General features: G+C 41.0%; 1 pseudogene and 1 gene segment (V, D, J or C); one reads left to right on the forward strand and one right to left on the reverse strand.

Moving 5' to 3' along the window:
- Positions 1-13,114, forward strand: part of LOC116670019 (Ig kappa chain V-III region MOPC 63-like) — a 62,121-nt gene that overhangs the window by 44,528 nt on the left and 4,479 nt on the right.
- LOC116670549 (excitatory amino acid transporter 5-like) lies at positions 934-7,755 on the reverse strand (annotated as a pseudogene).

A 13,114-nucleotide genomic window follows, 5' to 3' on the forward strand; every position in this document is an offset into this window, starting at 1 on the left:
CCTTTGATCCAAAAGGGTGAATATATGTGCTGTAGAAGGCAGTATCCCTTGCTCTCCCCGCCTGTAAAATGTCTCATACTTGGCAGAGGTTGTAGCTGCCACAGTTTCTCTCAGCACGTTGTCTCCATCCCACCTCATACACATAACGCAGCGGTGTGTGATCAAGGAGCACGGACCACGCCATGCTCTGATTACCAAGGAGATCACTGTATCTCTCTGTAAGAAGCCACCAACAGTACAGTTTATCTAAAGGCAGTAAAAGTATAGAACTACATGATGTATAAAATGGCCGGTGAATTGATGATGAGGTACAAAGATAACCCCTATATTAGCAGAATGTATACTGTTTTCACACAGGTTCTTTTCTCACTGATTTAAAGAAACATTTTATCATATATTTTCATGCACCAATTGGATGTTTAGCTAAAGTTAAAGATGGTGTGTTGTCAGCACTTTTTTTTGCTTTATGACAGTCCATTATCCCTCAGCTGTACTTTGTGCATTAACAAGGGAACATGGTTTTATGGAGCCCACTGCAGTTCTGGGCAAGACCCGCCCTATGACAGCAGCCTCGAGTATTAAGGTTAAGATAGCCGCGGATCTTGCCTAGAACTGCAGTGGGTTCCATAATAAGCCACATATTTAACCTTTAAGCATCAGCATGTTAGCTTTGTCATGTGAGCATATAAATGTTGACCTTAGGATTTACTGTAGTCACATCCTCACAGAGATGCTAGACATGGCTGTGACTCCCAAGCCTTGTTTAACCAAATGCTCTTTGATAGTTGCTTAATATTAATATATATAGAAAAATGTTTCCAGGGCTTTAAATCATCCCACGTGCATGTGCACTTTAACCTGAGCAAAAATAATACTACTTACCCGATTGGGGCCACCTCCGTTTTCTGCATTAGAAGGGGTAGGAGTTGACCATTAGAGTTGGTCTCTCAATTCCTTTTGACATAAATGAGCCTAATCCCAGCAGCTAAGGCCTCACCAAGAACGTTGACCTCGTCCGGACCGTGTCACTGAAATAGAGAGACAAATATTTACACATTGCCTCAACGCCCCCTTGAAAGCAACACTATGTAACTTTTTTTTTGCGTGGCCCCACAGGTTGGAGCGGAATTGTCCAATTGGTGTCTCATTGAAACATTTTGAAACATTATTTAGGTACTAAAAGTGTCTCTATGTTGCTTTTAAGAACCATTATGTTGTATATAGAGAATCATTTTGTGGGACTTACAGAACCCAATCTATGGCCACAATCATTGAGATGTCAGCAGGCGGCAACCCCACAGAGGTCAGAACCAATCACCATGGTAACCAGACCCCCCCTGAAGTATCCCTGCTGCCCCGATGCTGGCTGCTGTGGCCGTTATACTGATGAGACAAGAATTGGGATGTTTAGAGATGTAAGTAAAAAAAAAAAACTTACCATGGGAGGATAACGAGCTCATGTTTTTCTCCACCTATAGTGTACCAGCTGGCCAAGTCCAAGTCATACTCATTGACCTGAGCATAAAGATGGCCGCCACGCCTCGTACAGAGCAGTCCCGTCCATGTTGATGGTAGCTCCCACTGGCAGCACGAAGCGAGCGATCTTCCGTGTCCCACTCCACAGTTCTCCAAGAGACACTTCATAGTGATGGGCAATGTGGCTGACTGCAGGGGGAGAGGACAAGAGAAATTGGTCAAGTCAGGGTACATGAATAGAACTATTGTTAAGATTTAAAATGCAAGAACCAGACGCTGGGCTACATCTACCAAATATCACAAAATAAACGCTCTCTTCTTACCTGGAGGATGTGGCCAGTGCAATTGACAAGAGCCTGCAGCAGCCCTCTGATGTAGGTGAGGGTTTTTGCGATGAGAGAAGTAAAGGAAAGAAGGCAGCAGGATTGAGCATGCCCAAAAACCAGACAGCCGTGATGAAGTACATGCCCAGCTTTCCTCCCGTGGGCCGGTCGTGCATGTCCAGGATCTTCCCTGCCACCAGGAACAACATTCCAAAGGGAAGTCACCTGCATGGAGGCGAGAATCTTAATTTCACACACATTTTTTCAACACAACCTCAAGATTACGACACCCTCTGTTCAACAGGAAATGTTTGTCCAATTTGGTGTGAAGCACTTGACTAGCTTACGTTAACCCCATCCACACCTTTGGGATTATTGATTGCAGACTGTGTGCCTGTTCTGACCTTTAATCATCAGTTAACATTATTTATATAACCTTTACAGCAACCAGCAGGTACCAAGTGCTTTCAGGACAAGCCTTATCCTTCAGCATTAGTGACCGCCCTTACAAATGTCTTGGGACGGAACAAGAAAATCCCTGTACTCAGGCTCCCACAACACAAAGGCTGTGAAGCAGCAATTATGTCTTTGTAAGAGATTGTTCACAAATTACACGTTGTGTGTGGTGTTGTGTTCAGGTGACTCATCAGCTCCCATCAGAAGCTAAAGACACTTGACTCTCCCTGAGTTGCTGTGTGTATATCTGCCACAGTCATCTATTTTTGAAAAGTGTGTAAAAGTGCAATCTTACCACATGGCAGCGTTAATAATCTTCATGACGCCACTCGTTTAGTGCACTGCACACGTTCACTAATGGCGCCCCGCTTCTCCCATCTTCCCAGCAGCAGGCCTAGAACAGACGGTACATTTAAATGTGAGTTTGTAAGTACGGTACCATTGTCTTACAAGTCGCTCCTGATAATTGGTCATAATTACTTAACTATCATTGTATGTAATCTTTACTAATGCTCAACAGATGGATACTTGAGTCCCATCACTGTTTACCATGCTGCATTAACCTGTTAGTCTCATTAACGGTGGTTTGTGTGGAAGTTAGAAGGCTAACATTTACTCCTGCACTGTACAATCCTAATCCCCGTTTGCCACTAAGCAGCAGAGTGTATTGTTAAATATAAGATTAACTGGTTCCAATCTTTGGGCTTGTTACTACCCCTTGCAAAAAATGTCGAGTTGGAACAGCCTTGTCAGGTTTAAATATCTATGAATTGTTCTATTCCATCATTTCCCCCAGCAGAAGTTTTAGCAAAGTCCCAAAGAAGTAAGTGATCACATATTTTAAAAGAAACAAAAATTACAACACTTAGTACAGATTTGTGTAGCAGTAGCCTACTTAGTTTTATCTTCTTGTCCTACCCCATTACCCTCCATGACCCCTTGATTTATGGTGTGGACCCTCTGGAGAGAACCCAACCCCTATGTTGGGAACCATCAGACTGAACCACCTAGCTGCATAAACTACATCACAACCAGCTGCACACAAAAATGCTGCTTACACTTTGATGCATCTGAAACAATCTAACTACATCATGTTTATATCAGTTACACTTACTTTTAACTTATCCTCTTATACCATATCTGTTACTACAACAAAGGTTTTATTGAAGTCAGTTAATCTTTCTGATACACTTAAGAGCTTAAAGACAAAGTGTCATGTTAGATAAACACCAGGAGGATTTTTCACAACCTGGCAACCCAAAAGTTAATTCTTATATTGTTCTAATGTATAATAGGGATATATTAAGGATTCGGTAACCATCAACACACTTTTAACACTGACCTAAGAAACGTAAGTTGTACTAGTACTTCAATAAATAATGTTATGGTTTGGAGATGTTTCCTGTGATGTTCTGAGTCTTACCCATTGTGGCGGAGAAGATGACATCCCCAGTACGTTCAGCCCTTGCTGGTGCTGGGACGATTTTATAACTTGATGGTCGGAGCAGGGTGATCTCCAGGAAGACTGGTGGCCCAGCTGAGGGTTGTGGTAGTCCGGCATAATATACACATAGTTTGGCCTGAGGTTTTCACATCAGAGTTCTGTATAATGGACCAGGTCTGTTCGGTACTGGAGTTGGATGACAGAACAACCACATTGGTTTTTAATATGTGAAATTAATTAATGAACGGACAGTATTTTACAATCCTTGCAAGTTTCCTCTTTTTGTCCACTCACCTGCGAAGTTGGCTTCAATTAGATTTGACGGGATCATGTTCCTATAAAAAGACAATATACAGACAAATAACAGAAATGTCTGAACTTTGTAGTAATTTCTTTTTGTTAAATGATTTCAAAACTTTTTTTTATAAAACTAATATCAGGAACTGTGATGATGCCCAGCCATCCACCTGACCTTTGGTCTACAGCAACGGAGACAACAAGCTACAGCCGCACCAATAATAATCCTCCAGTAAGCCTGAGTGCACACAACCAGACTGACGTCTTTATTGTACAGTGCGTAAAATTGCACAAAGACCTTCTGAGAAGGCGCAGGCTTAACAGATCACAATTAAGTGTCTCCTCTCTATTCTTAGCCAACGTGCTGCGTAATAGTGACATTGTCGTGGAAGCACATTTTTTTTTTTCTCTGTTTGAATTCATTGCTAAATGGCCTGCGACAAAAGACTGCCAAATTCGTGATTGTTTTTCACCTTGTTAAAAAAAAAAAATTTGATTGAGATGTTTCTTCCATTTCATTGTGTCATCATTTTTGGAGTTCACTAAGTGTTTTCATAAACAAAGTTCCAGAAGCTTTAGTCGCTGAGAATTTAACATTTTTGACTTTCTAACTATTATTTGTGAGAGCTATTATGTCAGCTTCCAGAATCAAACATCCCTCCCGTCGAGTGATAGGGAACTTCCTGTTCCTCGGAAAAACACGGGAAGCTCCCAAGGGTGGAACTGATCGGAACTGATTTATTTGGTCGGTATTGGTTTTCTGTAGGTGGTAAGGGTATTACACCAAATCCTCACCATGAAAAAACACCTAATCGTCTCATCCATCCAAAATGAGCGCGTTCATGTGTTTTGTGTATTTTTACCTAAAAATGACTCCTTTTCCCAATGCCAAAAGTTTTTTTTTCCTGTTGTGTCACGTCCGTCGTTACAACCGCACCATAAGTGTAAACTTTCTCCCTCTCCTCTGCTCAGAACTGAACACTCATTCACTGTCACCTCTCACATTCTACGTACTGGCTCTGCTATTCTCAAAAGAGATAAGCTACTCTTGCAACATACAGTAGGGTAAGAAAAAAAACCTATAAAGCACATGGAGGCCAGGGAAAAATTTACAGTGGTTACTTCTTTTTCCATATCTGTTACTTTTAGACGCTTCTTTCAAACTCGGTGCCGACTCATTTGGCATTTGAACTCTTCTTGGGTCGAAAATGAACATCCCTCAGGGGTCCTTTTCCCCTCCACAGCCAACTGGACCTGTGTCAAGTGATATATCACAACATGTCGAGATGGAAGGGCACCAACGTTTGTGTAGACATTCACGACCCCAGATGATGAATCCCAATGACTTGAAATTAACTTTGTCTTTGATAGCATTTAGCTGTGCTGACATTAGCACTAGTGTTCAAAGCCTTGCGGTGTCTAATTGCAGCCTCACAGGGTCACTTTCATAGTTTGTAAACTAGTGTTCATCATGGAAGGAAAGGGATAATTTTTGGATCTGGGAAGGTTTGATCACAGAGCAGCATGTTACAGCTGGTAGGACCATCATTTTTTTACTTTGTCAGGTGAGCGTTTGCGTCTGTGAATGTTTACCTGATGAGGTCCAGCAGAGCGTCAGCGAGGTCATAACAGCCCTGAACCCGTATGTGGCCTTCTTTCTCTGAGCCCGTCCCTGGGTGAATGATGAGCACCACCCGATCCGACGATGACAGCGATGAAGGTGTTCCACAGGTAGTAGTGTGATGTCAGACTCCCAGCCGACCGCTCCCTTGTGTCCATGGCTGACAGGCCGGACAGAGACTGGATGGGAAACAGGAGCTTAACTCTACTGGAAAGCTCATTTTCAACTCTTTCAAAACAATGAATTAAAGAATTGTATCCTTTATTAAATATTTTGAATTTTGAAAACAAATTTTCCCAGACCAGTAAACATCTTGTCTGAATGTACATTGCTTGTTGCCAAGTGAACAACCAGAATAACCCAAGCCTTTCATATGTAAAGACATTCTCCCCCCCAAAAAATATTTATTTTATAATTAGTTTTCCCTGTACCTTTACAATCATAAACATATTACTTCTTTGAGAATGGACTCTTCAGATACCTTCTTAGTATGTAATTGCCTAATGAACCACGGTTATAAAAAGGAGTTTCAGGTGAATGGACATGTTATAATCATAAAAATTATTATGTATGAGGTTTTCGTGGTTGATGCTGAGGATACTAGTTGTAATAAAAAGGATGTTATTAGGTATACAGAGGACTTACAAGAGAGAATTGCATTTCACCTGAGTGGAAGACATTTCTTACCTGGAGTGATGAGCGCAGAAATCAACATCTTTAACATCCTCATCAGCAGCTCCCAGGAAGGAGAATTAATCTTAGCCTGTGTGAAAGAGCCACATGAAAGACCTTATTTTAGACAGTAAGGACAAAATTACCTTAGCTACCATTGAAATAATATGTTTGTTAAATCACTTTTTATGTGCCTAATTCAGTAACTCATATGTTAATTCACATATTAAAGAGATGTTGTCTACATTCCCAACCGGCAGGTAAAACAACTGCTTTGCAAAGTCCCACGTGCACATGTGTCTCTTTGTTGCAATTAGCTATTTTGTGTATGCAGATTGTTTCTTTGCTCAGCAGATTTCGATGCTGAATGTGTTTGGGCTGCTGCCAGCTCCCAGGTTACACTGCTGAGCACCTGGACAATAATCACTGATTCAGCCTCTGCCAAAACACAAAGCTACCTGTCCTTTAGAGCATTTTACATCACAGTGACATAATGTCAGGAAACCCTTTACACGATATTAAACATTTCTAAACAATTGGATGAACACAGAGAAAACTTCTTGCCCCTGAAATCAAAGCAAAGACTTACATTTAAAGATCATCACATCATACAAAACATATATTCTTTAAAATGGCATGGTTATTTGGCCAGAGCAGAAACAAGCTCTAAACTAAAACCTGACATCAACTGTTATTTCAAATGGCGTGTCTAGCCAATAGCTGCTTATTTCTTTACACATCCACCTTCATTTGTTTGGCATTGTGTTGCTGCCATTGGATAATATGCTCGTTTTTGGTCTCTACCAACTACTAAGGGAAACGTTGGCAGCTAATGCTACACTACTTCACTGGAAAGTTGTTAACTGTGTCTGTCTGATTATGTGATGGTAATGTCGGATGGTTTTGGTGCTGAGCAGGTAGCGTACTGTTGGTTTTCAGAGCTTTTTTTTGCTGAGAAATACAGAAAACAAGCTACAACCCCTTCACTACAAGTGCTCAGATGATCCAGTGTTAATATAAAAATTTGATTATGGCAGGCTTTAACTATCTTACACTTCTGACCCATTTGCTTCCCTTTATATTGATTTTCTGCTTTCCTGCTTCCACTCTCCCATTACAAGGGCTTAACCATAGTGTCAGTGCATGGCAGAAGTGAGCAGAACAGACATGCCTGTTCCTTCCCATCCTGAATATTGAGTTGTTTGTACACTCTGTCAAAAGTACCACCACAGTCTATTAAGGTAATACTGGATAATATAAATCTGTAAGATCCAAAGTCAGTCACATTGCCTCCCTTACGTTCTATCCAGCCATACCTGTGTTGAGAGTTGAGGACCTGAGGACAAATCCAAGCACACAGCCCATCACTACACAGCAAAAACGGAGTGTCAGCAGGCCGTTCCTCTTGCAGTAGTCCTTAATGTACGCCTGGTTTTCAACGGCCCATATTCTTCAACATTCATCATGATTCGAGCTCGGTCCGTACGCCACAACACCCCCTCCCACCCCCCTGAGTTCCTACAGTACTGAATCTGAGTGGTGTGGCTATCAGTATGTGTCCCACGGATCCGGACGGAGGACAGCTAGTGGCTGATCAAATGTGGTCCTGTCTCTCACACTGAGGAGCTACCCAGACTGAGACATGCAGTGTTGACTAACGGATTCCTGGTAAAGCGTTGCCTAAAAGGATTATCCCTATCCTATGCTAACAGCGACTTCCACACAGCCCCTCAGGCTTATTAAAGTGGCTCTGCACTCTCAGATCTCATCATTGATTACCTCCTCCATTCATAGCCTTGTGAGTTATTCTGACTGACTCTAAGTTTTCCCATTCATGAAACAGCTGCTTGCTCTTTGACCTCTTGACTTGCAACACTTCGATTGCTAACATTAGTAATTACATCCTCCAGTCATGTTTTGGGTTGATTACCTAATTAATGACACTAATCACAAGAGAAATTATTGTGAAAGGTATTATAAATTATATAAATCTAGGTCTAAACAAACCTTTGATTGTGTGATCAGTGATTGTTGCATTCAGGACACATAATGGTTAGGGATGGAGTTGCATGTACGGACAGATTAGCAGCAGCAGGTTAAAGGTGAGACACCAGCATCAGTCCGTCAGGGTTTAAGACGTCCTGGCACTTGCTGTCCTTGATCTCACCATGACATTGGCTTGGCTGTGTCGTCTGTTCGGGATCAGGACGTGCACTGAGTCAGGACTTGACGTCAGGACTTGGCATTTTAACTGACAAAAAAAAGCCTTCCTGGCATTAGAATCAGCCTCAGAGGAACTAAACGGCAGGCTGAGAGGAGAAGGTGTTGGGACTCCACATAAACAAATGATCACTGACAGGAAGATACTGGGTTGGGTATCAGTTAGCTGGAAACAGGAACATTACATGCTCTTGTGTATTAGCTGCCCAGTTGTGTCCTTCTAACGGCATGTTGTTTGCATGACTCTTATTAGTCTGCCTACTTCTGCTGCAGTCAAAGCGTCCATGCTGACCTGGGAATAGATCCAATGTTGACTCTCTCCTGTCAACTGCCCACCTCCTACCAATCCAATAACTTTTATCCTTGTCTTGAAAAATGCACGCAGCAAGATCAACGAATGGTACAAAAGACACAGCATGTGTCTGTTTCTTTATGCACATCAATCCCCACCTGCCCCCAAAAACAAAATAAGTTTCAGTTTGTAGAGGAAACTAAAGCTTTGTGTGACAGAGAACAGCACTGTTGTAAAGTGTTGGACATCACCACACTATGTGTGGCTGGATGCTGTGTGCGTGCTTAATAACTCATGTTGATGATTGATTGCAATAAAGGTCTCACTGATAATAGCATGATGAAGTCTTTGTCTTTTGTTTGATGAGAGTAATAAGAAGTCTAATGGTTTCATGTCTTCTACTGATACCCTCTCTGTGGAAATGAAAAGCTTTGGATTAACATGCACATAATAAGGTTTTCCTTTTGAATTGGCAATGAGAGGACATTGCATAGTAGTAAAGAAAATAATATACATTTTTTATCATGATAAAACTTGGACAATAATGTGATCTTGATTTTTTAGCGAGCAGATGTAAGAGTCAAATATGTGATCAGCAACATTTGTCTCTTTAGCCAAATCGGAACAGAACATGATTGTGGTCATTAGATTTAAAGTGTGTTCAATAAAGTGATTACTGTAATATGTAGTTTGTGCTTGGTGGGGTTACTGTGAGCTCTGTGTTCAGTGGTCTGTCAAGTCCTTCCTCTGCAGCTGCAGTCGGTTCCTGCTGTAACGCTCAGAGTCTCTGCAGTCTGCCTGAGGGAGGTTTTTGTACGACGACAAATCACTGTGTGACACTCCACCACTGTGAACACTCTGACAGTAATAAACTGCTGCATCTTCTCAGCCTGAACTTCCACTGATGGTCATTGCAGCGTTCACCTCTCCGTCTCTCGGCCAGAGAATCTAGAAGAAAATGCACTTGTGGGATTTGTACCTAAGTTGATGACCAACTTCGAGCTTCTCCGATTTCTGCTGGTACCAGTGTACTCTACTATCTCCATCTGAATAAACATGACTTTTGGGTTGGTTGGTACAAGTCAGAGTGACTGCGGATCCAAGAGGAGTGTTACACAGCAGGTTGAGTCACTGTCACTTGACCATTAGATCCTTAAAAAAACAAAACAAAACTGTACATTAGGTAATATTAGGATGTAAAAACGGTTTTCCAATCAATTACTAATGTACGGTTGGTACTGGTATTTGATTTAATTTCAAAACAATCCAACCTGTAAGACAGCAGCGCCAGCGTCCAGATGAGATGGTGAGGAGTCATGGTGTGTCGTGCTTCTGCTTTGTTGACTGACAGATCTGAGTCCTGCAGTGTTGAACTCCCAGGACTATAAACCTTCTCAGTTCACTGGAGGATCAGCTGACCATGCAAAGCCTCCTCTCTATGGAAATGATTTCTCTGCTCTCAACGACTGAGGCAACGTGGGTTACTACATCAGGAGGATTTCGTTCGGATTAACATTCTATGATCTTAATGGAACAGAAGAATATTTGATATTAGAAGTGCAGTTGAGGATTTAAGGATGCGTTTGTGTCCCTCTGGTTGGTAGAGATGTCTGTTTGTCTGCCTTTAAATTACTTACAGTTTACTGAATATAATAACATTTCACTCTGCTTCGTGTGAGTTTGGTAATTATTTTCATTTAAATCATCTGTTTATTTAACTTTTATCAACGGTATAAAAACTGTGAAACAGGACTTTGTTACAAGAAGACCTGTAATCGTGTCTCTGTCGTGTAGAAGAGTAAAGCAAATGTAATTTATACTTTTCATTTATATGATACTTTCAATCCATATCATTAATTAACCTTTGTAAATTTATGAAGTATAATCAATGTTTGTTACAAAAAAGCAGAGATTTTCAGTGGATAGAGCTTGTTCCCAGTGCAGGATTTTTTGTACGGCCACTTCATGAGTTTTGAATCACTGTGGTACACTTTTGGTGGAGGAACCAAACTCACACCGTTGACTGTAAGTACCACAGATTATTTATTTTATACAACCTACAGCAGATATAACTTTTTATCAAATATGAAAAGAAGTTATTTAAGTTCAGTGGTTGTATGTTTTTTTTTTTTGTTTTTCAAAGTGAGGCTGATCTCAAATCTGAAACAATCTTTGTAGAATCAATGTAATTCAGTATTGTATCTTTAGATATTAAACTTTAACAACACTGAAAAAATCACTATTTTTTGAAATAATGAGATGTGTAATAATATTTTTATAATACACATTCAAAGTAGAATTTACTGAATTGATATTTTCTTTTAATATAACCATAAGTACTATAAATCTACACTTTTTATTTTAAATATTTTGAAGCCTTAAAATCTGATGTAGAATCCTAATACGAATGTATTTGATCATGAATACAGTTTATCTTTGTGTTCACGGTCATTCATTTGACATGTAGTGGAAAGGAAGTGAAAGAGACGATGACAACGTTTAACTGTATTCACAGGAGTGGTTCCGCTCTGTCAGTTAAAACAGAAGAAAATCATCACAGGACGAGATGTTCACTGTCACACATTAGAAAACACATAAGATGTCATCAATCATAATTATCACTGAACCGTTTAGTTGCATTTCCCCTGAACCATGTGTCTGATGGTCTGATACTGAGTGATTCATGAAGCAACAGCAGCAGTTCTTCTGTTTTATTGATCAGATATGAGAAATGACCAGTATGTCATGTTTCTTTATGTCAAGCCTTCACTCATTCCTCTGTCTTCTCCTCCCCCTCTCTCCTCCTCCAGTGGGTGTGGTGCGTCCCACCCTGAGCCTCCTCCCCCCCTCCAGAGAGGGCTGCAGCAGGGCAGTGCCACACTGGTGTGTCTGGCCAGCGGGGCTTCCCCTCAGCCTGGAGGCTGGGCTGGAAGGTGGGGGCAGCAGCAGCTCCCTAGGGGTGTCCCACAGCCTGGAGGTCCTGGGGAGTGACGGCCGCTACAGCTGGACCACACCTGAGCCTCTCTGCAGACCAGTGAGGAAGGCGGCTCAGTGAGCTGTGAGGCCCGTCCTGTATGACAGAGCCGGTCACTCAAAGCCTGGACCCTGACCGCTGCTCAGAGTAGAGCTTCAGCAACACTTCCTGTCTGAAATCTCCTCTGCTCACAATAACCTCTACTCTGTGTTTTAGTGTGCATGTTGCTTTCTAATAACATCGCTGCACGTTTTTATGTTCATCACTTTTCAAGTTACTGATTTAATTAGTTTCACTTTAAGAGAGCGCATTCTTCCTCAAACCAGTGGGATGAACATTAAACTATCATTAAAAAGTGGATTATAATGAGTCCCTGTCTTGTATTTTATTTATTTTATATTGAATGTGAAATGAAAATACCTCTTGATCATACTCAGAATCATACCTGATATTATCATAGCTCAGGAATGTAATATTCTTTGTAAACATTTGAATTATATAAACGTTTTTTTAGTTTACCATCTTCTGAGTTTTTGATTTGTCAGCTATAATTAAAGACCTTTTAAAGTATTTGATGTCAGTGGCTATAGTCCAATGTAATTTAACGTTTCCATTTACTTAAATATTTAAATTAACTGATAAGAATAATTTATACATATAGTTTAAAACTATATGTGTAAGATTGTCGTGAGTGTGTTTCAGTTTTATTAGATGGATTGTGGTTCTGCTTGATGACTCTTGTGTTGTGTCACTGGACCATTTCTCCTCATCCACGTCTCTCACCAACCCTCTGCACCGGCACAGGCCGCTTCCACTTCACTCAACTGAAGGAGGTTTTTGTACGGCTCTAAATCACTGTGTGACACTCCACCACCATGAGCACCCGACAGTAGTAATCTCCGCATCTTCAGCCTTAACACCACTGATTTAAAGTGTAGTGAGAACCGATCTACTGCCACTGAATCAGACGGAGTTCCAGTGAAGAGAGATGATCTTGGTATATAGAAGTTTAGGAGCCTGTCCAGGTTTCTGAAGGTACCACTGAGATCATCATCAATATCTGAACTCCCCGAGGCGCTGATGGTCACAGTCCCTTCAACTGACACTTGGATTTGTCAGCCTGAGTCAGAATTTGTTGGCAGACACTTTAAAATAAGAAAAAATTTGACCTTAGAAGAAAGTTAAATAGCAACAACAGCAGCAGCATTTTAAATTATAATGATAAGGAAGACCAAAACACAAAGAAAACTGGGTGCAAATATTAAAAAAACAAACAGAAATTGCACAACACAACAAATTCGCCTTAAATGTCAGCTACTTAGTCAAAATCTCTCACCCT

Source organism: Etheostoma spectabile, chromosome 20, assembly GCF_008692095.1.
Source record: "Etheostoma spectabile isolate EspeVRDwgs_2016 chromosome 20, UIUC_Espe_1.0, whole genome shotgun sequence".
NCBI lineage: Eukaryota > Metazoa > Chordata > Actinopteri > Perciformes > Percidae > Etheostoma > Etheostoma spectabile.